This window comes from Amblyomma americanum, chromosome 6, assembly GCF_052857255.1.
Source record: "Amblyomma americanum isolate KBUSLIRL-KWMA chromosome 6, ASM5285725v1, whole genome shotgun sequence".
NCBI lineage: Eukaryota > Metazoa > Arthropoda > Arachnida > Ixodida > Ixodidae > Amblyomma > Amblyomma americanum.
The window spans coordinates 37,464,302-37,491,311 of record NC_135502.1 but is presented as its reverse complement, the minus strand read 5'-3'; the positions used below and the strand labels follow the sequence as shown (position 1 = coordinate 37,491,311).

The following is a 27,010-nucleotide window of genomic DNA, read 5'->3' as shown; positions in this document are numbered from 1 at the left end:
AGGTTTTTTGTCTGAGCGCATGCCACGTTCTTGTTCTTCGCCAATGTGCCTGCCGCGCAGTGCGCGGCGCTGGAGCGACACTGGCTTGCCCTCAAGGGCGCCACGGCTGGCTCCTACTGCATACCGCTGCTTTCTCCCCCGCGCGCTGTCCTCCGTAGTGCGTCTTTGGCAGCGCGCTTTGTTTCTGCGAAAGTCGTAAAGGAAAAGAAAAAATCGGTTGGCCGAAGGAGAGGGTAGATGGAGAGAGGGATGAACGACGGGAGAGAGGGTGGGGGCCGGCGTGGACGCGGCTGTCAAGATGAGCGGAAAAATGCGCGGATGGAACAAAAATCGCGCCGCTCAGACAGCGGGAGTGGAAGGAACGAAAGAGAGGAGTAAAAAAGATAGACATAATGAAGAAAGGTTGGGAAGGAGCGGAGACGCGGGCAGGTCCTTCTTTCAAAATAAATAAGAGGCCCCTCCCGAGACGCCTGTCGTAAAATACAAGGTGCAGGTGCACGCGCTTTAAAGGTCGCAGCTACGGGCGCAGGGTCTTTCTTGTCTGTCTGCCGCCGCCCGCCGAAACCGCGGCCGAAATGCGCTTGCCTGATTGGCGCGAACGCACTTTTGCGTTTCTGCGGGGCTCTAGAAGTGCGTATAAGAATGTATATATATAGAGAGAGTACATGCTTCTCGCGAAAGGAAACGTCTCTGAGTCTGGGGGACTTCGCGTGGTCCAAGTCTTGAGACGCGCAGTTTTTGAAGCATGCGGCCCGGCTTTCCGCTTGTACCGACTTTGCCAGCGCTTTATAACACGTACTCGCGCGATCATTTTGCGTCTCTGAAGTGTGCGTGTTTGCGTGTTTGCGGAAATTTCTTGCATGCGCTGACACAGGAGTGGTGCAACGGCGGGACAGGCGGCCTAGAAATTTTGGCTTGGGTTTTTCTTTCTTTTTTTCTTAAAGCGCGACGGGTCTAGCGGCCATGTGCGGAGTGCGGACGGATTGGGCGTCGCGAAGCGCACTCGGCTGTTTATTTTGCGCGAAAACCACATTTCTCTTTTTTCTGCTTTTCTGTGCAGTCTGCGCGGTGAAAGGTGTATATTTACGCGTCGCTGTCGTGAAAAAAAAATTGCAAATTGCAAACAATTTTAACGTCTCGAAGCGACCGATGCATATATGAGGTACGCTGTAATGGTGGGCTCCGGATTAAATGACACCATCCGAGCTTCTTTACCGTGCGCTGACATTGCATATAGCTAAAGGACGCCTTTTGCGTTTCGCCTCCATCGAAACACGGCCCTGGTAAAAGTCATGCAGCAGTGTTTTCTTTTCGGCTGTTTTCGATCACCATGCGAACCGAAATGTTATCAGGTTGCCTCGAAAGGGACCGCCGTTCTCTAGTACATGTTATTAAAGGGGCCCTGAAACACCTTCTGAGGAGAGTACATGAACTCGCCCAATCACCGCATGGTATTGTCATGAATACCTGAGCCAAATAATACGCTTCCACGCACAACCCAGAACACACGATCACGCGCGAAAATTGGGGAGCCCTTTCCGGCGGCACTTTCTCGTGCTCGCGCCCTCCTCTGTTTCACGCTTCTGAGTGCACCGGTTAAGAGGTTCTTTCGAACGCCACGCAGCTACAATGGGCGTGGCCAATCAGCTGCGTTGCTCCGGTGGGTTAAGAAGCTCCTCCCCCCCGGCGAAATTTCCGCGCGCGTCGGCGGTGGAGCCGGCAGAGGAGCGCTGACCTTTCAGCGTGCAAAAAGTGATGAGAGGAGAAGAAAAGGCTCGAAGACGCGGCAATTCAAATTTTGACTGCATATAACTCAGCTTCTACAAAGCGCAGTAAAAAAAAAAAATTCTTGCTATAGGATATTCGTGCAGCAACGTCCTTTAGCATCCCAACATTGTTCAACTTCGCCGCCTAGTTGCATTGCTGGCAGGCAGTATAGAAAGTCCGAGAGCGGCATGACGGGTAAATCGACCGCAATCGAGTCAACTCTACTTTTTCCCACTGCAGAGAACATTCTGCGCAGCATTGAAGCGTGCCGTCAGGCAGCCGTATACAAATGATTCCCTCGGCGCACACACGGCCTATCCTCGATGATTTAGCGTAAACACACGATATATATACACAGCCCCTTTGCTTTCGTTACTGCCATGCTGCCGCGCTCCCGAATCCTGCGCACGGTGTTCCCCGGCTGAGTGCCCCGTAATAATTCGGCCGCGAAGCTCCCCGAGCGATGGAACCTCGTCATAACTCAAGACCGTGACGCGAGCACGCCTGCAGCCTGAACGCGATCCGTCACCGCGCGTCGCGTCGTCGAGCCATTCCCATGGACGCGCTTGACGCGTGTATACGCCGCCGCGGTTTCGTATAAACCCTGGCCCATCACCGCCAACCAACTACACGCGCCTACGGCTCGTGTGAGGCAGCGGCTGTGGAGAGTTCCCGAACGTAAAATATGTGCGCCCCGTTCACTATAGGCGACGGCCTCCACACAAGGGTTTCGGGTCTCCCCCACGGAGCCAGGGCCGTCGCTTAGAGCCCGGTGTCCGAGTGCTCGGAGCGCCGTGAAATCGAGTATTTATTGGGATTCCGCGCCACCAAAAGGTGCTAGCCAGATAAGGGCAGAGCAACCTATACAGCGAGGCGACGCCGTTATGATGGCATGGCACGCGGCCCGCTATAAAAATTTGCGCTCGCTCGATATAGTTCCTGGCCAGAGACACTGCACAGCCGTGGGCTGGGGACAGTCAACGATGTTTTGGGCCAGCAAAATTTGGCTGCCTGTGTCTCCAGGATCCCCGGGTATATATACACACCGTCGGTTACCGTCGTTGGGTTGCGGTTATCGTTGGGGCCAAGCGTGAGTTCACACCGCTGTGGTTGTGCTGGAGGGCACCCTCAGGCCGTTAGTGTGCGCACGTCGCAGTTTCCAGTGCGCCGCTCGTTGAGTGATCGCGCGCGATCGCCTGCGGCTGGACAGAGTGCAGGGCGTTTGTAGGGAACAGTGGAGCGAAGGAAGGTTGAGGTATAGTACAGTAGCCTTGAGGAGAGCGAAAGCTTCTGCAGATATCAGTGGATCCGCGCGACGTGGAATGTTCGTTATTAATGGCTGCTGGAGACTCTTTGGCGTATATCACGTCCTAGGGTTGCCTGAAAAGCTTGCCATGCTTGAGAAACAGACTTCAAGAACAACTGTATAGGCAACAACCGTGTGGACGATGATGTTATCGTGTGAGAATACTTGCGTAAGTGCGCATTGGTGCGCTGATGCAAGTGGAGACGCTATTTTCATGCACTCAGTGGTCCGTTTAAAGTCGACAGGAGTAGCTTTTGAACGACCTGCAGTGGGTATAAGTTAGGAGTTTAAAGGCAGAAATTTCACAGGCCCTAGAATAATGCTATACACGTCTGCAACCTCCGGATTAGGAGCACCTAAATTGTCTCAGAATTCAAATATTGAAAATGTTATGGCATGCGTCGGATATGCTATATAGCACTACAGAATAAATCGATACCTGCAACTGCAACACTGACAGTGCGTTCAGTTGCACTCAGCAGTGGTTCCCATCATCTTGAGCGGCATTAACTGTACAGTTACGAATAGCAGAGGATTTTTTTTTCTTTCATTTGCTTCCTTGAGACCTCTTGGAAATTGTTGCATTGCGGGTTTTTCCAAAGAGAACTACGTGCTTTAAATACCTGTAGGAAATTTCTACTATCTAGATTTCAGTCACTCGCACGCAGAAAAAGTACAGTGAGAGTCATGTGACTAAACGAGATCGTTGACTTGCCGTATGCTCTGTGCTTACGACGCTTATGCACTGCTGATCGCTCCGACTTCAGAACAATCACGTATTAGTAATCAGATCAGAAAAGGAAAAAAATGCTTTTTTCTAGGAGCGCGATACACATCGCGTCACCATGCACATACATGTGCAACAAATAGACCTCACAAAGTTCAAGGTTTTTCTATAGATCGGAAGGCCGCATTTAAAACTGCGACGAGTACGGATAAGTCCTTGAATAAACGCAAATATTCCGTCTGAATCTTGGTCTTTTATTGCCTCATTAAGCATGCCCTTTCTCATTGCTTCCGGCAACTTGCCTTATCAGTGCACTAAGCCCAAGAAAAATAAAACCGCTTCCTAAACGGGCTATCACGAAGTTTTTAACAGATCAGCATGTGCACCATTAGCGTTGAAGACGTGCTCTGATTCCAAGAAAAGAACTTAGAATAAAGCGCGTAAGAAATCGTATTTGCTTCTCGCCACCGATCGCCTGCTATCCTGGCGCCTCGCAGTCAACAGTATTTACGAGCCTCCGTCCTAAGCCGCATCTGCCTGCTACGGCGGAACATGACGCACCGTCACGTGAGCTGCCATTTCCGGCGCCATAAACGATGCCTGCGCGTCAGTTTCACTGAATGACGGAAACGTACAAACAGCCAGGAAGTCCTGAGCAAGCTTTCACGACGTGAATTTGCACTCCTCTCCCGTTATGATGACACTATTGCCCGGAACAGCTGCCAAAGATTTCTTTTTAAACAAGTCCAGCCTGAGTGGTGCCATAACGTCCAGCATCTGTCTAGCATGCAACGAACCTATCTGAAAAAAAAAAAAGACAAGAAGGCAGGACAGGAACCCCATGAACTGCTTCTTCGCCTTCGACCGGCGGCTTGCAAGGGGGCTCTCGAGGGTAGTGCATACGTCATCTTAATGGCCGCCATTCGTTCTCCGTAGCCGTGGCATCGCCGCCAAGGCTACTCGCTCGACTACGGGTCATCAGCGCTCGCCCGCTTGACTCTCGACAAGCCAATATTTTACGGTCTCGACCAAAATACACGGGGCGCCGTACACCGCAAGCTCCTCCCGCTCGCCCCGCAAACGCCGTCACGGCGGCAAACCGTTCTCGCCTTGTTTGTAACCGCCCTTTGATCTACTGCCAGCAGCTGGAAATAAACAACGCGCAGGGGCGTTTCTCGCACCCTCTTAGGACTCATAACGGCTGCCCTGCTAGTCACCGAACACTGCTCGTGCAGCCCTCAAAGCAGTCACCCTCCGGTCTCCGGCGTCCAACAAGTATAACGCCGCGACTATCGGCGTATAGCAGCCTATTTGTCCTGCCAACGACCGAATCTGTCTTCTGTCCCAAACACCTGTCAACGTCCTGCGTCGGCTGCACTCAGGCGCGTCGCCCTGCGCGCATGCGCGCTGACTGCGTGAACTTATGGCGTCGCTGGCGCGTCCTCGAAGCCGTAGATCTCGTCCGCTTGCGGCGACGCGCCATGCTTTATGTCTGATTCCGGTGACAGGTGCCCCCGCCATTGCACGCCAGTTTCCTGCGCGCAATCGCGTTCGAGCGAACCAGAGCTGCTTCAAGGGGGACTCGCATGCCTCGCTACGGCGGTAGGTCGGTATCAGTCTCTGCCGTCGGCGGTCTCGAGTTACACATGCGACGAAGCATCGCGAGTGTGCGTCATGGTCGCTCTTGCACCGGCGAAAGCAGGAGGAGGCGATGATCCGAGCGTGATGACCCTTCTCGAAGATGTCTCTCTCTTTCTCGAGGGATCCCCGGTCTCCTGTCCTCTTCCTGCCTGCTTACCAGGGCCGGCGAGCTCGCGCTCGCTGTTAACGGTAGAATCGTGTAGACGCGGAGCGAAGAAAGGGAACGAATGAAAAAGCGAAAAGAACAAGGAGATTAGAAAGAAAAAAAAAGTAGCGAAGCGGGAGGAAGGCGAGCAGCACCCCGGTCTGCTTCGTATCAGCGTTCCTGGGGTCGGTGAACCCCCCATTCGCAGGCCCCGCAGCGCCGCACTCCTCCCGTGCGTCAGTGGCTCAGGCGACGCGCCTTGTGTTTTTGCAGAGCGACGACCGCGACCCCTCACCTCTCGCTGGGCGGCTGCAGGCGCGTCGGGAAACAAGATGCCTCGGTAATGTTGCGAGTCGAGTGACTCGCAATCGTTAGTCATGTGTCAGAATTTGAGAGCACCAACAGCGGCCCTGCGCCAAACCGTGTTGGTCCGCGCCGTCGGCCCGTGCGCGTGTACAGCCGTACACACACGCGGAACTCCTCGCGGCGAGCGTTCTGACGTGCGTCGCTGCAGCGGCGCCAGGACGGCGGGCGCGTTCGCGCGCTCCTTTGTGCTCGCTGGAACCTGATGCTTCCGCGGCGCGCTCGATGGGGCCCCTGGAATGCGCGTCGAACTTGAAGCCTTGCCTGCGCCGGGACGGGGTCGCGGCCTATGGACCAAGAAGGAACGCGGAGGCGACGAATGATGTGAAATCAAAGAGGCGCCTTTGTTGCCCGCCCGGCCAGCGGCGAGGAGGTCGAAGGGCGCTCGCGATCAAATGGTGCGTCACCTGCTGCGCTTGAGGTGGCTGGGGCTCACTCTCGCTCGACTGAGAGCGCGGTGTAGCGAGAAACGCGAGATGTTGACGAAAGCCATTTGAAACGGTGTTTCGAAGTCCCTCGTCGAGGGCGCAAAATTCTGCGCAGCCACGAAGACGTCAGCTTCGCTCTCTGGTTTGCCGTGAAGAGCTTTAATGGCTCGCAATAGTGAAAAAAAAAAAGAGGATGTCGAAGAAGCAGGCGGGTGTTCTTGTGCCTACTCGTGACCAAAGGACGGCGTATAGGGAAGGAAGGTGTATATCGAAGAAGAGGTGAGCAGTGGCGTAGCTGGAAAGGGGATCAGCCGGAATGCTTAGGAGAGTGATGTATATTTAAACTTCACTCTTTAGTGCAGAATTTGTTTTCAATCCCTGTCTCGGATGTGCTTTCACAAGAAAAAAGACAAACAGAAAAAAAAGCGTTTGCTTGTCGCTACAAACCTTCCACACTTATCAGCAGTCTGGAAAGGCACTTGCTGCATGCGGAAGCATGCAGCTGAAACTGCATGGTGCAAGTGCGTACTTGTCACTGCGGTTCCAGATACTCGGTACGCTTTTATGCGGAAACAGTCGCCACATTCCCTCTTGGCAAACACAGATGGTTTGTCTTGGCACGTTGTACGAAGCCTGCCGTATCGAACTACTCGCTCCGAGCAACTTCGTTGGCACGGAGTCGACTGTGCACATTCTCGCGTTTTGTTGTGACCTTCGCTCTCTGCATCCGTTGGTGGTGACATCAGCGACCTCACTTTCTCCCTGAACGACGACGACACGGACATGGCTCCGTTACTCGGACCGGCTCCTGTGCTATCCGGAGCTGGCTGCTCTTCGAGGCGGCAGCCAGCTAGCTCTTGGGCGGCTTTTACGCGCGCGACTTCGTTAGCGGAGAGTTGCACGCAGAGACGGCAGCGACGCGCTGCACAGCTTGCGCAATGCTGTCGCTTCGGGCGCGTCGGTTTTCAAGCGCACGTTTTCTCTCGGCGCGTAGCAGTAGCTTCCGCGCCTCCACACAGCATCCGTGAGAAAGAGGCCATCTCCACAGCCCACGCTATCCCTGATGCGCCGAGCTGCGGTGGGCGTCGTCCTGCAGCCTGCTAGCTACCACGGCAGCTTCCTGGCTGCAAGGAGAGACGAAAGGCATCCCTTTCTTCTTTCTTTCTGTCTTTCTTTTTTTTTTGCCTACTGTCGCTCCATCTGGAACACGATAAGGGCCGGTCGACCCCTTCGGGTCTCTCTTGGGAGACAGGCGTGTTGTGTCGCCTCGAGGAGAGCGTCTGCATATGCGCGCGCAGTTGAGGCGTCTCGCGGAGCGCTCAAGAAGCACGTGCACGCGGTACTCGTCGTTGGCTGTCGCAATGGATGGTCGCTCTCTCTTGCCGAGGTCTGGTGTGTGTATATTTGGATTGCTCGTCTGCAACGCGGACACATCACTCGGCCCGGACGCGCCTGGCGTTACGTGGGTGCGGCATTAGTTCGTCCGCGCATGGTTACAGGGCCGCAGACCTGCCAGCACTCAGCAGCCGGACGCTGAATCAAATAAAAACAACGCTGTCATCCGGCGTAATTATCCTTCTTTTCTCTGTTATTGGCCGACAAATAGCGCACGCTTGCGGATTAGTCACGTAGCGATCGTCTGTCTTTTTTTTTCCCCATTTAACCAGGAGCCAGGTTTTTGCAAAGTGCAAGTGTGAACCCACGACTTGTAGTCAGAGTTCCGGGTCGCAGCGTTATCAGGGAAGCACTGAAGATGCAGTATTAGAGACTTAAACTTGCCCAAGGAAGGGCCCAAGAGGACATGGGTCCCCCTCGCCTCCCGACATTAAGCTGACCCCTCCCCCCCCCCTTTCAATTCTTCCTCGCAACCCCCACCCCAATACATCAACCTACTTAGGGCCCCTCCGAAAAAGAAAAAGAATAGCTGCTGCGTTCCTGTGCAGTATATAGCGCTCTCGTAACTATAAGACGAATGATGACGTCGCGCATTTGAACTGCATACGTTGAGCCCTCATTGCAGACGTCCAGTGCCTGCCGGGTTCCGTGCGTCCGTGCAAGGGCGGGAAACAAACCATCATGTTCCCATCATCATCCACGTGGTAATCTCGCGTCACAAGTCGCATGTCTCTAAGCCCACCGCTACCTGTCGAGCGTCCCCCACCGCTTCAAGCCAGCAGCGACTTGTGGACCGGCCCGAGGCGGTAACCGCCACCTTTGGGTCCCGAACCCAGCTGTAGTTCCCCTCCTGGTTCTTCTCAAAGCGCACGGGCACCGCTATGGGAAGGACAAACAAATAAAAAAGAAAAGAGGAAAACGAAAGAAAAGGCTGAAATCTGGAAGGATAGCAGTGGAGAAAAAAGAACATTTTTTTTTTTCAGTAAAGAGATGCCGCTACGTTTAACGACAAGTATCGCACTGGAGATCCACAGGATGGGGAAGAAAACGCCCAGGTGCTTTTTTTCCCTACGGGCGAACAAGTGGCAATGATAGTAGCATCGACGATTACTTCTCCCAAGTGCAACCACTCACGGAACCACCTGGATGGCGCGACCACAGGTGGCATGTACCGGAGGGCGCCAGACTGCCCTGCCCGCATCTCTCTTATGGCCCATGGTCGTGTGTGGGCTATTCTCACGGGGCGGCCGCGAGAACACGCGACCTATCGGCAACAATGTGCAACATTGGGGCCAACTACGACGGCATTTGCCGCGGAGAAAGTCTCTCATCAGTTGTCGCTGCCAGCGAAGAAGCAAACAGGCTGCTCGGCGAAATGCGTGTCACAGCAGCGAATGCAAGCAGGGGGGACGAAAAGGAAGACGGGCCTCGGGGTGCCCGAGTATAAGTGAGTGTGGCGCGAGCGGCGCACTGGCCAGCGCGGCGGGTCTCCCGTGGCAACGCGCGGAGTAAGGTGAGCCCGGTCCATCCCGGCTGGCGCCGGCGGCCCACGGCGTGACCGCCACGTCGGCGCCGGTGAGTCTGCCTCCTCCCTTCTTCCCCTCCGGCCTCTTCCCTCGCTTCCCGTCGCTCAACCGGCGGCGCTTGCGACACGCGCCACTGCGAAAAGGCACGGCGGCGGCGTCTGCGACGGCATCCTGCGCGCAGCCCCTGTCGGGGGGCAGAGGGTTGTTTCCCGACCAACGGTGGCACAAAGAGCACCACGGGCTATGAATAAGAATGCGCGGTAGGCGGCGCAGACGGTGGGCCTGCGACTCGGGTTCGAAGCGCCGTCGGTATAGCGCTGCCTTTTTCTCCCTGCCTCTCCGTCTTCGGAGTTAGAATGTCGTCCCGGATCGAGAGATAGCTCATGCCTACTCCTTTCTGTATGTGCCGCTGATGCTCTTTGTCTTCCTGTTTGCCTCATCTTGTTTTGTTCAGTCTTCGGCAACTGCGCCAGAAGTCGTTTGACCTGTCGCTTAGGTTTCTCACAACACGGGCACGCGTATTCGTGTTTCTGTCTGTATGTATATATAGGTATGGGCGTGTTTGTCCCGCTAAAGTCATTCGGAATTTTTTATCTTTTTCTTCACGCGTCTTTGTATTTCTTCTTCGTTTTTGTGTCGATGCGAGAGGTTAACTTTATTTCTAACCATGGTTTTGCATCTAATCTTTTCCGAGTTTATTTTTTTTTCCCTCGATATCAGCACCTTTGATGTAATTAATGGCGGCGCTAGATCATAGGCAACTGTTGTGGAAGGCCGCTGAGTGTAGACAGAAAGTTCGCGGTTATTGCTTGCGAGCGAATCGTCTTTTACGCGTAAAGAAATAAAAACAAGTTTATGTGAAAAGACAAAATGTTTACGTGAAAAGATATAGTGGATGAAACACTAACCTTAATTCTAACCATGGTTTTGCATCTAATCTTTTCCGAGTTTAAGTTTTTTTTCTTTCGATATCAGCTCTTTTAATGTAATTAATGGCGGCGCGAGAGCTAGGCAACTTTTCTGGAAAAGCCGCTTAGTGCAGACAGAAAGTTCGCGGCTATTGCTTGCGAGCGAATCGTCTTTTACGCGTAAAGAAATAAAAACAAGTTTATGTGAAAAGACAAAATGTTTACGTGAAAAGATAAAGTGGATGAAACAATGATCGCAAAATGAAAGAAGGGAGTGCAAAAGCAAAAGGAATTTGTGGCGTGTGCGTAGAGGGAGTGGGAGACAAGCACTATTTTTTGCACCCAGCTAGTCTTCGGCCTGTGACACCAGCGATTGTTGATCGGCCAGTTGCGCTGACCCCAGCTAACCACGCCGACGTGACGCAGAGAGGCCAAAACTGTTCGCGTTATGCAAAGTGGTACTCGAGCAGAGTCCAAGGCTTCGTGTATGACTTGCTTGTTTCTTTTTCATCTCATTTTGCGTCGCATTATACGCACGTACAAGCAAGCGGTAAGCGTGGACATAAGAACAGGAAGGACAATAAATGACTAAATCGTTGCGAGGCGCACGGCAACAGACACCGAATATTCTCGCCGGGAAGTAATTAATGCACCATAACCATTTCAAGGACACACTTGCGGAGGGAATATCGGATAGGACGTACAATGGCCTCTTCAGGCTTATCGGAAGCGAGAATGACGTAGTGACGAGAGTTTCACAAAACTTTAACAGCTTCTCTCTCTCTCTTTTTTTTGCAGAAAGCAACGAACATTGTATTTCACATGGAGTGAGCAGCATTGCTTATGTGAATCGGCATGATTTTTAATTTAAATTGGGACGTGAGTTGAAGAGCCCATAAAACGCGAACGCAACACCCTCGGGGTAACGCGAACGCAATAGAAGGAGACATTCAGTAGTAAACGAGATGCAAGCGAACGCATTCTGGTGTTCTTACTCCGGTGCTAACTGAATATTAGCACCACGGCAAATGAAACAGGGCTCGCGTTCTGAAACTTTAATAAGCTGCCTCGATCCTATAAATAAGAATCACAACAAAACCTGTGAAATACGACATACTTTTTACTCTTCAGTCTCTAGAGCAGCGCTATGTCCTTGACGTGTACACCGGCTACAACATGTCTCTGCGCTTAGCGCTCAGTATACGTTAGAGATATGCTGATTCATGATGCCTGGCTTCGCGTTCTTTTCTGCGTAATGCTTACGCAGGTGGGTCAGTAAATCTTCGCTGGGAAATTCGATTCTCAAGAATACGAGAAGAGTAGCAATGCTCGCCAAGCGGTGTACTGTAAGCTAACATTGCCCGAACAAAGACACTCCAGATTGTGTAACGGCACGGCCCTCCATGCAGCACAGTTTTCGCGATAAAAAAGCTGGAATCAATGCTGTTTCCCTAGCTTTAGTAACGCAAAATTCAAACCATATAACAAATATATTTCAGGACCGGTAAAAAACCGAAACATTAGAAGTGAGGCGATAACGGCATGTTCTTGGAGCTGGCAATAAACTTGCTGCGTGGATTCTTTAGCCTATAATTTCTTGATATTGTAGCTAAGTCGTTCAAAATATACCCTCTTATTCAGGTCAGTTCAATTGAAAAAGATAAAATAAAACATCAGTAAACATACTGAAGTTGGTGAGGACACCACTCTATACATTGAGGCCTAAAGTCGAATAATTACTCGCGATCTATTTAATCAGCTGATTAAAAATTTCGCCAAAGAAATTTAATTTGTATTGCAGGAGCGTTGCAGAAGAAGCAAAGTGCGAAATAAAATGTGACAGAATATTGCATACATTTACATAACGCTGCAGCAAAATGCAAGGAGCCTATATTGTGCTTGTTTCACAAGTCTAAGCTTACCTCGAAGGCGATACTCAAAGTTGCCAGCTTAGGACCTTAACAACGTGAAAAACAATGCCATTTTAATAATGAACAACACGGTCAGCACATTTTTTTTTAAGCGCTTGCACGAAGGTGGTCACCACTTACTCGTATCCGGCCCTCTATATGGTGGGCGGAAAAATATGTGAAGATAAAATATGAAATGAATTCGCGAAAACTTTTTTTTCTTTTATTGCTGAAATTAAATGCCTTCCCTTAGCTCAGCACAATTGGACGAAATTTTCAGCCTCTGTTAATTTCGTACTGAAGGTCGACTGCTTTGCAAAGCTTCAAAAAAAAAAAAATGAAGTTTACTGGGAACATTGCGGTGGCATCTACAGCCGAACTGATATACGAGTGTGATATTTCATCGAGCATAACGCCATGCATTAGGCAGGAGAGTCATTCATGTCCAATGTGCTTGCTGCACAGCGAGGTTCAATGGTCGGGAGATCGCCGGCTGTGTGGTGCTGCCATCTCCCGGGTCGGCGCCGAAGTCCCGCGGCTCGATTGAGAAGCCGCGGAGGACAGAGGGGCGCGGGAATTCGTTCGGGAGTTTGCTGTGGAGCGGTTTTCTAGAAAGAGAGAATGAAACGAGAAAAAAAAAATTGCTAAATGCAATCATTCGAAGCGGTCTTGTTGCCTTTAGAGACTAAAAACCTTGACGCGAAGCGAAATAACTCGTTATGAAAGACGGCTTTATCGGCTTTTTCTCAGAAACTTACGTAAATCTCACAAGTGGAGAACGCCGTGCTATCTTTCGTCCTTGCGGGGCCGATTCAGCGCACCGAGCACCCGTTTGATACAAAGGTGAGAGAAATGGATGGTGTTGAACGAACGGCTCAGGACACAACCCGGTGTAAAAACACGATTAGAGCTGCCGGGATTCGAAAACATTTTTCTTCGCATTAAATAAGGTGCCAAATTCAGGAGAGAACTGACCGTCTTACTCTGCTCGTTTCCAGCGCTCAATTCCGGGGACACGTTGTACCTAAGAACGTGTCACATATCTTCGAACACAACTCCTTTTGCTACGCTAATCCCCTCGGTTTTGTGTTTATTCAGTCGCCTCGGCAGGGCTGCCAGATAAAACTTTGGAGTCTTTAGCTCGAACGTCAGGCCGAAAGCACTGTCGCATCATTGTATTGTGCTGGCGCTCGCCGGTATGAGTGCACAAATCCCGGCGGAACATCACGTGGGAAAGAACTTCGCTGAAAAAAACCAAAAACAAAAACAACAGTTGACTATTTCCTCTGATCTCAGTGCCTGCACGGAAAGCAGTGGGCCCGCAGCCCTGTGCAGTATATTGTGTGCACACATAAAGCACAACGCTAGGTTTTACAAAATACAAAAAAAGTCATTTCTTTTCTTGCAATCATACAGACTAACTAGCCCAAGAACAAGTGTCTTGCGCAAGCTTTGCTGCTCCAACGCCCACCAGATAGCTTTACCGGCACTCTAGAAAAGTGGGCTGGAATGGGGTGCAAATACTCTGAATTAATTCTGATGAATTCTTTTATACGTATCGAAGCAGCGCTGTGGGTTACGAGACAGGTCTTGGTGGAGGGTTAACTTTGGGTTCTGTATACGAACGCGGTTTTTTGCGTTTTGTGTCCATCGAAATGCGGCAACCGCGGCCGGGTTCGGACTCGCTATCTCATCACTTAATGACAGCATGCAGCAGCCATTGAGCCTCCACAAAGGGTGCTGTATATAGGGTGGAATTGTAGTCATATTGCATTGGCGCGTTTGGGATGTCCTCGTTGTATGCAAACGCGTCATATGCAAGCGATGAAAGGGCAGTTTTGAAGACACCGAAGTGGCGTTTGGTCTGAAGATATAAGGCTTCAGCCCGAAGAGAGTTCTTCGAAAAGAAACGGTAAGCAATTGTGGGAAGAATAAAAGAGTTTTTGGCGCGCTGGCGGCCAACATTGTTTACGTTTGCAAACGGCTGCAGCGCGAGAGATTGAAAAGCCGCTCGTTGTCTTTAGGATGCAGAGATATGCGTAAACTGTAACAACGGACGGAAAAAAAAAGTAATCGCAGACGCGGCGCAGCATGAGATGCAACTTCGACTGAGAGATGCACGAAATGGAATATTAGATCGGTATATTGTATATGCGCCGCTTTTACCGCCGCGCTATCGTTCGTATGAGTGACGCGACCGAGGGGAGGATGTGCTTTTTTGTCTCCTAATATTTTCTTTTCCTTTTTTTTCCTCTCCATTCCTTTCCCCGTCAAACTCCGGCATATATTGCGCTCGGTCTCTGCAAGCAAGATCCGTTGTTTTTAATAGCGCGTGGTTCGGGTGCCTCAGTCGACCGAAATCCAGCCTACAGTCGCATGCTTCCCAGGGCCGCAACTCTATGTCTCGCGCGCGCATGGTGACGACGAAAGGCGCGCATATTCATGCATGCGTAACGTGCAGCCAATCTGAAAACCACAGTGAGCTGTTGCTGCTCGCGAGTGCGTAGGTAGGAAGGGAAAGGGAGAGGGTACACGCAATATTTGAACGCGAGTGTGAAAGAGGCGTTGTGTTGACGACATATACGCCGAAAGAGGAAACAAAATGATAGGGAAGAACGGTGGGTAAGCTTTGGCGCCCTTCAGTGATAAAGGGGAAGGCTAAGGGTGGAGGAAGTCGACTGTATTTCGTCTAATCGCATGATACCCGAATAACGAAGTGAGAACCCAAGGGCAAACTGTGAATGAGGAGAGTACGGAAAGAAACGAGTAACACGTACGGGTAAATAGATTAGCACAGCTCCCCACACAGAGCGAAGCATAGGAGAGACCGTGCCGTCAAGAACGTGTCCTCGAGGCGAGTGCGCGCTTGAAAAATTAAACGCAAACCTTGCTCCTTTTTGCAACCTTAATTTAGCGGCGTGCGAAAGAGGCGAGCAGAAAACAAAAGCGATGCCTTTCTTGCACGCAGCCTCCGCAACTGTTTGCGTGTGTATCTATCCGGTCGAATATCGTGTTAGAACTTGGCGGCTTATATCTGGCGTCAAGCGTTGGCTCCGCTATGGTTTTAGCGCGTTTTGTGTGAAACGAGCATTGCTTACGCTCGCCTCAGTGACGCGTCGTCGTGTACGTCGGATGCGAATTTGAGACGTGTGCGAGCGACTACGTCTCCCCCCCCCCCCCCCCCTTCCTTGTACGTCAACTCGCCCTCCAAGCTGCGCCCCCCGGCGTTGCAAGCGCGCGCGACGCTGGAGTTTTCAAAAATTCACGCAGTTGTGTTATGGCGCGAAGATGGGGAAATGCTGCCACGCTCTTGTTCGCCCGTGTTGTCTTCGCAACACGAAGTATATATGTAGATCCGGCCTGTAATTGTGTGGCGTCGTTGCGTGAACGATGGGAGTCGCTCCTAAGTCGTCGACGCGTGCGTACCCGCCGGCACAAAAAATGCGAGCTCTAAGCAGTGACTCGTGCTTCGTCTCGGGGCTGCTTTATGCCGGGGCAAATTTGTTTATCAAACGAAGCGAATGATGATCTACTCGGCTTGATTAAGCTCTAACGCACATTTGAAGCGTATATATAGCTCTCCAGCTGGCATAGTCTAAGTGGGAAGTGAGTGTACAGCCTTTGCCAAAAGTTACCAGGCTTCATGGCTTGCTTCTCATTCGAATAGTAGAGCCCTTACGGCTTCCCTAAGGATCAAAAAGTTCTTCGAGGAGGAGGAGGACAAAGGTTCTCCTTACCATACGGAGATATAGAGCTTGAGAGCTGTCATAATAACTTCTGTATACGACTGAGAAGCAAACCGTCTAGCCTGCTTTCTTTTGGCAAAGACTGTACATCAGGAGCTTCGGGGTCAATCAGCTCCACGGATTCGCGTATGTACGAGCGACTACAAATTTTAATCACGTCTTCTAGGCGAGCTGCACTATTATGTTCTGAAGTGATATACATGTGAGGCAAATTAAGCTGTTCAAGAACGATGGTTGCCGAACTTGTTCGCAAGATGCCACAACGGCTTTGAAACGTGTCCGAGAGAAATCTGGAAGGCAGTGAAGAACCTACCGTTAAAAATTTCGTCATGCCTCACATGCCACACCTTGGCACGATCTAGCAGTCGTAATAATATTCGAAGGAGTTTATGTGGCATAGCCAAGCGAGGCCTTCACTAAACTGTGCTGTGAGACACGGTCTGGTGCAGGCCTTTAACATTACGTTGACCTAGTGGGGTTCTTCAGTGCGCACCAAAATCTCGGTTCACGAGCAGTTTTGCATTTGGCTTATCTAGACATGCGGCCGCCGCAGTGGCTTAGTTTAACCTGTGACATGAACCTGACCTCATGTATATCTACATGCCTCTGAGTATGTCTCCCTCCTTGCTAGCCTTCCAATATGCCGAACACCTCCTGTTTTCCAACTAACACGTCGTGTTGGTCAACTTTTTAGACAGCCTGGGCATTTCGCTCGCGGAGAAGCAGTAGGGAATTCGTCGCAGTCTTCATGCAACTCCTCATAAAACGGCGAGGTACGCACAGAGGCACCACAAATGTCGCTTCTTGCAGCTGTAATTAGCCGTTTTCTGCATTCATAACATCGAGTCATCTCGTGATGATCGTCATCAAGAGCAGAGATAGTGCAGGCCTATGAATGGTCCAGGTACTGTGTCGGCAGTCAGGTGACAACGACAGTTCTCTCCTGCGGAGAACCGATTCTGTCGTTTTGTCAGTGTTTTGTCTACTGACACTTTACTGTCGATTGCCAACTAGAGGAATATAATAATAATAATAATAATAATAATAATAATAATAATAATAATAATAATAATAATAATAATAATAATAATAATAATAATAATAATAATAATAATAATAATAATAATAATAATAATAATTGGTTTTTTGGGGGAAAGGAAATGGCGCAGTATCTGTCTCATATATCGTTGGACACCTGAACCACGCTGACGGTTCTCAATCCTTTGCTCCTTTCCTTTTTATTGCTATCCCCCTTTTTCCCCTCTAAAAAGAAATTGAAATATGCGTTGGGGTTCAGTTTCTCTCTTCTGATACAAGCCGCGGGCTCGATCCCGGCCGCGGCGGTCGAATTTCGATGGAGGCGAAAATCTACAGGCCCGTGTACTGTGCTCTGCATGTCAGTGCACGTTAAAGAACCCTAGTTGGTCGAAATTTCCGGAGCCCTTCACTACGGCGTCCCTCATAGCCATGATTCGCTTTGGGACGTTAAACCTTCATAAACCATCTTCTGGTGCAAGCAAAGGTGGACATAGATTTGCGGGAGGCACACACTAAACAATTTCTCGCCCTTTAGGGTGTTAATCACCTATCCCCAGACGAACACCCTTTTCCAATTGTTGGGTGCTAAAAAAGGGTGCAGAGATCAGCACCCTTAAGGAAGGGTGCACTTAATGATACTTTAGAGGATGTAATGGTTGCACCCTCATTAACGGGTACGATTTTTCCATAACACCTCTACGAATGCATGTTGCAATGGTGCTCCACGTTGATCTACCCATGAAGCAAAAGCCTTTAACTGATGCACGCCCTCTAAGCTTTCATGCTCTGCACCCTTCCTGAAGGGTGCTGATCTCTGCACCCTTTTTAACACCCAAAAGGGTATTCGTCTGGGGACAGCTGGTTTGCACCCTTGAGGGTGAGAATTTGTTTAGTGTGCACTGTGTTTCGAAGTAAGAAAATCCCACGGGGTACCGCATCGTCGTGCTTGGTGATAAAACGGGCTCATAAGAAGAGACTTTGGAAGTAAGCATCGTTGTATCAACTGCTTATATATATATATATATATATATATATATATATATATATATATATATATATATATATATATATATATATATATATATATATATATATATGAAGGGAGCCAACAGTCCCCGAAACCAAGGTACATAGGGGAACGTTAATTTTTTTTTTAATGTGTTATGCTTACCAGTGGGATAATAATACTTAGATTAATAAATCGCTTAAAGAAAATTACTTATAAAGCAGCAGAAAAAACAACCATGCCGCCGGTGGGATCCGAACCCACGACCTCCGAATATCGCGTCCGGTGCTCTTACCAACTGAGCTACGGCGACGGCTGTCCAATCTGCTGCTCTCGTGGGTATTTATGTTTACTGGGTGTAAGCGAGCCTTGAGAGTGTTCACCAGCGCCACCCTCGACCATAGCGGCGGACGTAGCACGTCCTGTAATACCGCGAGCGTGAAGTAGAACGTCATCTAACGGCGAGGGCGGAAACTGTGCGAGAGCCCTCTTATGCTACCTATGGCATCAAGACTGCCAGAACCGAGACCCTCGTTAAGCTATTAGCAGACAAGTTAAATGAAATGAGGGGCCCGTTTGACAAATTTATGAAGGGAGCTAACAGTCGACGAAACCAAGGTGCATACGGGAACGTTAATTTTTTTTTTATGTGTTATGCTTATCAGTGGGGTAATAATACTGATTAATAAATAGCTTAAAGAAAATTACTTGTAAAGCAGCAGAAAAAACAACCATGCCGCCGGTGGGATCCGAACCCACGACCTCCGAATGTTGCGCCATTTCTTCCTCGCCCTCCTTCCGTTCCTCCACGGCAGCCCACGACGCATCTAGTTCTCTGCGGCGGTTATTCACGTATAGCCCGAAGTGCTCTCCGCCAGCAAATAAAGTACAGAGCGCCGCGCGGCGCGTTATTCAAATTCGTCCTCCAGCGAGGCGATCGGGCGCCTCGCCTTGTTCATAAAAATCAGTTTTTAATGCGTCCCAGTCAATCGCACCCGCCAGCAGCGCCACTGTCTGGCCGTCTGATGCTCTGAAGTTGCGAGAGGCCATCGCGTGTTTGCGAGCGCGTACCCTGTGTCCGTATGCGCGTGGGTGCTGAGTAATGGATTGTACTATCGGGGCGTTGCTCTTCTGTGCGGCTTAGCGCGTACCGTGCCCTCGCGCAGAGACTGCATACTTTTTTTTTACTGTTATTGGCTTCTTTATTAGTGCCATAGATTTTCTCTTTTCGGTAACTTTTTCTGTGCATCAGGTTGTGTAGTTCATTATTTATTTATTTATTTATTTATTTGTTTATTTATTTATTTCCAAATACTGCAGGCAGCAGCGGTGCCCAAGCAGGGGAGGGTTCTTGTACAGGGCGGGTAACTGGGCATTGTCTTATTAACATTCCTGTCTTTCCTTTATTCTGTCTTTCTCTCTCTGACTCTAGTGATGTTACTTCTGAGAAGAAAATAGACGAAGGGTGGTATACGTGTTATGTGGTATGTTGTTAACGTGTGCGGTATGTGTTATTAACGTTCCAGAGCAGCACATAGCGCTTACAAAAATTTCTATGGCCCATGGACAGTCTATAGACAGATTTATAACCATGCACTTTTGTGACTTGTGTCATAGACAGACTGTAGACTGTGAATAGACAAAAGTAAATACCTAGGCAATGTAGTCTATAAGAAGTCTACAGAAAGACTATAGACCATGTTTATAACGGAGGCTCTGGTGACGGCGTAGTGGAGGGCTCCGGCTGTAATTCCGCTTGTGCTCTTGATGAAAATTATTGAGGATACTGTCGCTTTCTGAACATTATTGCAGATTCTGAACGTTCTTGCCGGTTGTGAAGCAAGTATGACGAAAACTTCCTTCACTATAACTTACATTTTTAGGGCAGTCGAAGTGACTCTCATGTCAGCAAAAGAAAATAAAAACACCAGGCGGCGCTGACGTCGACGAGCAGTACCTGATCAGTACTGAGGAACGGGAAAGAAACTTTAACATTGCTAACAAGAAAAAGGCGCTAGAGAGCGGCTTGCGGCTGTGAGCAAAGCCACTAAGAATATTGGCTCCACCGTAACGACCGATCGAGCCTCAGTGAAGAGACGCATAGCTTGCGCACGAACACTCAATCGGTGTCGGTCGCTTGCTTGGCTTGCCGAGCGCGTACGCGGTGCCAGTGGACGCAGTCCGCGGTTCTCGCTTCCCCGGCAGGTGCGGGAGACCGCGGTCCCCTCAAGCTATTGTCCACCCTGCCGTGGAATCTTTATGTGCATGGGCTTCGTTTGTCCACGGCAGTTACTCGGTTGGCCGCAGATGCGCCGGCCGGCGTGCGTTTTATTGCCCTTGGTCCGTTCGTCACTGCCGCGCTCTGCAGGCTGCTATATATACCTCTCGTGACTTCGAGGACCTCGCGGTCCTAACCCTGAGGTAGAACACCGAGGTTCGAACTCCCGTGCTCTGCTCTCCTGCATACAGTTTCCGCTTTCGAGGCCCTTAACGTTCTTCGTGAACACCCCGTAGCCGATGGCTTTCCGAATGCGCAGGCTTGCGGGGCTTCCACCATGGAGCCAACTCATCGACGATGGCTTGCACGCATTGAGACCCACGTAAAACGGGGTCGTTCACTTTGAAGGGCGTGGGTGGCACTTAAAACCGGTCGTGTCAGTGGCACCTTGGCTGGTGAGAAGGGCGGTCGCTGGGAGCGCGGGATTGCATCTGAAACGAAGTGAAATACCTTAGTACGCTCCTCTACCGTTCTTGAGGGGCCCAGGAAACGCAGATCATGTGGCTTATCCGCATTCAGAAAGCATGGGATTCCTCTCTGCCTGTGTGTGTGCAGTGACCGTTCTTACTTTATTGTACCCACTTATGTAGCGGTCGACAGCCGTTAGGCAGCAGCTTGCAAGTTTAAATCAGTGTTGGAATTGCACCTGCCCTGTCAGCGTGATTCGCGGAAGCATATTCACCAACGACTATATCGGTCGGTCGCTCCAGAAATACAATGTGAAGCAGTGGTAGAAACATAAGGTAGTTTGTGTGGAGACGATGGAAAACGGGCTGGAAAATAGCGTTTATGTGCCGGTATTCGGATGATGGAGGTGAATCTTCACAGCTGCGTAAAAAGGAAAATACCTACTTTGTATTCAGACATTCTTATCTGAAAACAGATAGTCATCTGTGAAGTCACAATTTTAGTTTGTTATATGAGGCTCATTTAATCACGAGAATCTTCGATAGGAAGAAAAATTCGATTCTGAACGCCTGATCATGCCTGTGATAATGAATGCCCGTGACGCTCTGAACGAAGCTTGAATAAATGATTGTGTGTATATGTGATAAAAGCGTTAGTTATCGCTGTGAGAACCAGTGAATATGTATAAGTTGCGTGCACTATTCCAGAGACACAAGTGATAAACAGTAGCTTGTTTTACTCCGTCATCATTAACTATGCTCCACCACGGTCGTCACAAGAGAATGTAATTCGGTTAATAATTATTTTAATGGCTTAGGTTAAGCCCGTTATGTTTTTGGCAGAATAAATGTGAACGAGCGAACATACCTCGCGCAGCTTCTATCTCAACCCCATGACGTTAACTCCCAATAGGCATATCCGGTTGTTTCAAGCATTACGAGCGGAGCACATCGCTGCCATTGAGCCTATAGCAATTACGTTAGTGACCGCATAATCCGATCACGATGAAAATTAACGTGGGAGATTTATTATGTGCCTTTGACGGGAGAGGAACGTTCAGGGGGGTGTTCCCGCGGACGCCCTTACTTGCAGGCACTACCGGTTCTTCCGCACTATAGTCCTGCAAAGCTGGTCCCTTTCGAATGTATATGTTTTTCCAGTGGAATTTGTTTTTTTTTCTTTTTTTAGCACGCACTTATGCACGCTCGATGTGGCAGAAAGAAACGCCGATGCATCGGAGCCATCAGCAGCGACATCCTTCCCTGCTGCTGTACAGAGCCTTCAGTTCCCCCCCCCCCCCCTTTTTTTTGTTTTCCGTATTTTTTGTGCCGAAGCGGTGCGGGTTCCATATTACGTAATGCATCGTCATCTGCATAGAAAATGAAAGTGATGCACCGAGAGTTTTTGACATGACGGAATATCCGGGCCTAATATTCCCTTTAGGAGCTCGAGGGACGGGGAGAGGCAGGCACCGCCGGCGTGGACCCTGCTTCGATAGCGATCGTTGCGGTCAAAACAAATATGAAATCAACCGTTTAGTTTCAGCCGTGCGTACGAGGGAAGAAGTATTGCAGAGCGGTGGATACAGAAAAAGAGGTGCGCAGAGAAACGAACAGAAACAAGAACAAGAGTTCTTATATGTATATAAAAAAAATGAGGGTGGCTGCGGTGGATTGCGCATTTTTTACCATACATCAATTCAACCCACTCGGCGGCGGCGCGGCATCAGCTGCAGCAGCGGCGGAAGCACCGCGAAGCCGATGCGCTTACTGCTCATTGAGAAACTAGTGAGGCGTTTCCCGAAAAGACAAATTCCCGCGCATGATATATTGAGCCCGATGGCTGGGCGCCGCGCGTGTGTGATAGAAGCGAATATAGAGGCTCCTTCTGCCTATGGGCGGCCAGCGAAGCCGGTCGGCCTGCATAGTTCCTCGTTCAAGTTCTTCGCATACGCGCCCGCGTACGCGCCTTCACGATACGCTGCCACGATTTCCTCCTCTCCACCAACCACATCCTCTCCTCCAGCGACCTCTTAAAAAGTTGTCCGAACTCTGCCTTTCTGGAAGACCATGCCTCGGTGCTTGTGGCGGCATAAGCGAGTGACGCCGCTTCTATAAGCTCGTCCTTCTTTGTCTTTCCAGGATTTGATATACCTTCTTCTATTTCCTCCTTTATTTTTTGGCGCGTTATCCCACTCTCCGCGCTGCGTCGTCTCTTGCATATTCAAGCATCGCAGAAAACTTTTGCTTCCAGGCCAGTCCTGCGCTTCATCAAGTCTATTTTGAACAGTCTGTGCGTGTCTGCGCGCGCACACTCTATGGCGCAGGAAAGTCAGCGGCAAACAGTAGGGCCGAATAAATGGAAGGAAAAGAGCTTGCGCTAAGGGATTCGAAGGAAAGGAGAAATCAGTGATTCCTGCTTGCGTTCCGACCTATAACTTGCACAAACTTTTAGGCCCCTCTGCACGATGTATAACGGAGCCTTCTCAGGAGCCTCGAAGAATATCCAGAGACGTGTTCTTTTTTTCTTTTTGCTGCCGGCCCGGGCAGCATCTCGCGGGCGTCCGTTCCCCTTAATCGAATTAGCCGAGGCGTGACGATAACTGCACGAGGCTTGATTTTTCTTCATCACGTGGCGGCGCTGCCCCTGGTGTGTAGTGGGCGAACATATCCTCCGGAGAAGGTGAAAAAGAAGACGGAGAAGAAGAAGGGATCGAAGAGCGAACGTGAAAACCCGAGAAATATCCATCCCGCCGCTCTTCCCAGCACCCCTCCTGATTGTGCACACGTGTTAGAACCAGCACGTTCCTCGCTGAAATCCGCACCCACGCATTAGCGTTGGCGGCTAGCTGCGTCGTAGGCCTCTCCATGCTGCTGCGAACGTGGCGTACCTCAAAAGAAATAGGCTTTCGATAGAAAAGTTAGACAGGAGAGGATAGCGGCTACGGGAGGCAGGGGAGGGGGGCAGTCTACAGAGTGTTGTTGCCATAAGTGGACGACAGCAAGAAAAAGATATCGCTGCCGAACCACGTTCAGTTTTTCGCGCGCGAAGTGCGCTCCATTTTCCCGCGGAATGAACAGCCAGGGGCGCGGCGAGGTATTATAAGTTTGGAGTCGCGTGGGGTTGCGTTCGAATTACGAGGCTCGCTGTTGTCGAGATGAGAGCGTTGTTTTTGCTCGCGCCTGCGCTGACAGCTCGTACGATTGGACGACGCACGCCAGAGCGCACCTCTCTCAAGGGTTTTGAAGTCCGTCTCCCTGTGTTGTTGGCGAGGTCAGGGAGCGTAAGAGGCCACCGTGAAATTTCTTGGTGCTTTGTTTTCACTTCCTTGTTTTGATTCCATCTTGAAAACTTTGTATTGAGTCCTTGGTGCTTGTTTTGAATGCGTCGGCGGCCCTAAGTATGGGGGGTGTGGGCAGGATTACTGGCGTGGCCGTCTGGGAAAAGTTTTGACGGCGTACTTTCCAGCATGTGCGGTTACTAGAATTTATTCGAAAGAAAGCAGAAGCTGAGTACTATAGTAGCTCTATGGACACTACCAATTGGTTGTCTGGAGGGCCTGGTTGTTTCTTTTTCCCTATTGTGTTCCAGTGATATTCCATGCGTAACCGAAAATTTCCTTAATTAAACCAAGAATTCATATTTTTTTAGCCCCTTTTTCTGCGCCAGTTGGGGATATCCAGAGATTTCTAAAAAAAAAACGAGAAAATTTCGCTCCTTGAAATTTCCTCAGAAACAATGACAGTTACTTCTGAGTCAAATTTATTTTACTCCTAAAGGTCCCTCAAAGAAGGCCAAAAAAATCTTAGAATGGAGCTCCTCCGCTATGTTCTTATAAGAGATTTCAATTGCCAAGACGTGGGCAGTGTCAGGCTGGAATAATATCTTTAAAATTTGGCATTGTACAACAGCCTTGTCACGGTCTGATATGCAGCGTTTCCGTTACATTAATGTCTGATCGTTTTCATAGCGCGCGATGTGCTCCTAGCTCTGATCAAGAAGTGATAGCGTACAGTGTTTTAGCAATAATTTTGGCCGTCGTTCTTTGAAAATCTTGCCGAAAATACGGGACCTCTTGAAAATACTTTTTTTTTTGTCGGAGGCAGTAATTTTGCGATATGGCTCCCTTATGCGTCTGTTTCATAACTATACACTTTCTTCGTGACGTCAAGTAGTTTACAAGTTCGCAAACTTATAGACGTCAGACTACCAGTCGTTAAGGTATCGTGTAATAAGTTGCGCGAGTTACTTTACTGTAGCGACCGCATTCAGAAGAGCTCACCAAAAAGCATAGTTAGGGGCACACCCACATTAGAGCCGGATAGGAGGCCAGTAGCGCAGCAACAAGTACAGGCGATTTTGGTGGGAGACGTTGCTCAACGCGTTCACTCAGTGCTGGATATTGTAAAGTCAAATCGTTAAGGTTTCTTTTGCATAGGAAGCTGGAGGGCATAGACAAGCGTCCGGCCGTCCTCCGTCCCTCCACCAGCCGCATGTTTTTCTTTCCGCTCTTTTTCCCTCTTTTCCCCACTTCTACGTGTCCACGTGGATGGGTAAATCACTCCTTGAAGATTCTTTTCGCGTTGCCTGAAAATATTGCATCACTCAGTGAAATAAATCGGGTTATCAAGGAGTCCGTTATTTCCTCCTCTTAGAAAAAACTCGGCATAATCCCGTCTCATCTTGGTTTGTCTCCGTTCTACTGCTTTCTTTTCGTTCTAGTGTACCGCAAAGAAACATAACAGTAAAGAAAGCTAAAATGCACGGTCGAACTCTTTCGCGACCTTTATTGCCGTATATATTTCAATGCCTAGGCCGAATAAATAGAAAGAAAGGCAGGGCGAGTTATTGCGAAGCCGATACTAACTCTGTTTCGCATTATTCAAACAAATTGTTTTAAAAGCGACCATCACTTTACCCTAATAGAATATTTCGTGCATCCGATTATATCGAAGCAATAAAACTCCCATCAGCGACAGGGCGAACTTGGTAGTGGAGTTTTAAGATTGGAAGAGAAATCAAGTACAGTGAAAGCACCGCGGGTTTGTAGACGTTAAACTCCGACAGCATCGTTCGCGCTTATTGCTCGGCTATGCGTTGCTTGCTTTAGAGGCTCACGCAAATCTTGAGCTGAGAAACAAAGTTTCAGTGCTGCTTTTTGTTTGCTGCGCAAATTTTCTCTATGAAGTTGTCTTTCGAAATGACGCATCCGCTGCGAAGCTCATTGATTATGCGGACCCACACGTCAGACGAGTGAGTTATGGCAACAACGCTTATGCCGTCAACGTCTCGGTGATGTTGATAACGGGTTTCCAGATAACGTCTTTTCCGCTGTGAACAAGCAAAACACTTTTGCCGCTGCACATAGCCTTCGACTTTGCTTTGTCCGTCCTTTAGTTGCTGTTCTTTATTTTTCTTTTAGTTGTCTCGCGCGTGACTACGATAGCCAGCGTCCTTCTAGACTGATGAATAGATTTATTGTTTTAGCCAGGAAGGTTCGCTGGCTCCCTCACTCACTCGCACGAACTCACACTCACTCACTCACTCACTCACTCACTCACTCACTCACTCACTCACTCACTCACTCACTCACTCACTCACTCACTCACTCACTCACTCAATCACTCACCCACTCACTCACTCACTCACTCACTCACTCACTCACTCACTCACTCACTCACTCACTCACTTAACTCACTCACTCACTCACTCACTCACGCACTCTACTCACCCACTTCACTCACTCACTCACTCACTCACTCACTCACTCACTCACTCACTCACTCACTCACTCACTCACTCACTCACTCACTCACTCACTCACTCACTCACTCACTCACTCACTCACTCACTCATTCACTCACTCACTCACTCACTCACTCACTGTTATGCGTTTGTATTCATATAGTTAATGTCTGAACGCTTCAAAAATGGCTGAACTGGAACACTTCGCTTAGTGCCATCAAGCATCACATTACTCTGACAAATCACTCGTTGTGCTGATAACAGCCCGATGTCCTGTGGCAACGTTCCAAGACCACTGATATCGTTTTTTTTTTATTCAAAACGTAAAAAGTGTCCAAGGTGTCTGATTCTGCGTGTTTCCTGCTTTTCTCATTAAAGCCTTCTCCACCTTTCTCTCTCAAATTCGTCATCGACCTCCTCTTGTCGCTTTCCTGCTGTATATGCTTGCGAGATAAATCTTTACAGTACTTGCTCCGCCAAAGGTTACTTCTCTGCATGGCTGAAGTGCGCGAGAAGAAGAGAGCTTAGGGGGACTGTTTAACTGGAGGCAGCCGCCACAGCCAAAATGTACGGATTATGCATTTTGATGATTACATATATTTCACTGCCTGCTAAATTTTGTTGCAACCACACGAACCGAGCCATTTTTATACGTCTTGAAAGCACGACAGCC

The 27,010-nt window shown here is 49.5% G+C and overlaps 1 protein-coding gene and 1 long non-coding RNA gene across 7 annotated transcripts in view; one reads left to right on the top strand and one right to left on the bottom strand.

Annotated features, from left to right (window-relative positions):
• zfh1 (Zn finger homeodomain 1) overlaps positions 1-27,010 on the top strand; it is a 653,856-nt gene that overhangs the window by 382,681 nt on the left and 244,165 nt on the right. The window lies entirely within an intron of this gene.
• Positions 12,318-27,010, bottom strand: part of LOC144136623 (uncharacterized) — a 139,142-nt gene continuing 124,449 nt past the window's right edge. The window contains exon 2 of the long non-coding RNA XR_013315645.1: positions 12,318-12,724. This is a non-coding gene — a long non-coding RNA (uncharacterized LOC144136623). The remainder of the gene's footprint in view (positions 12,725-27,010) is intronic.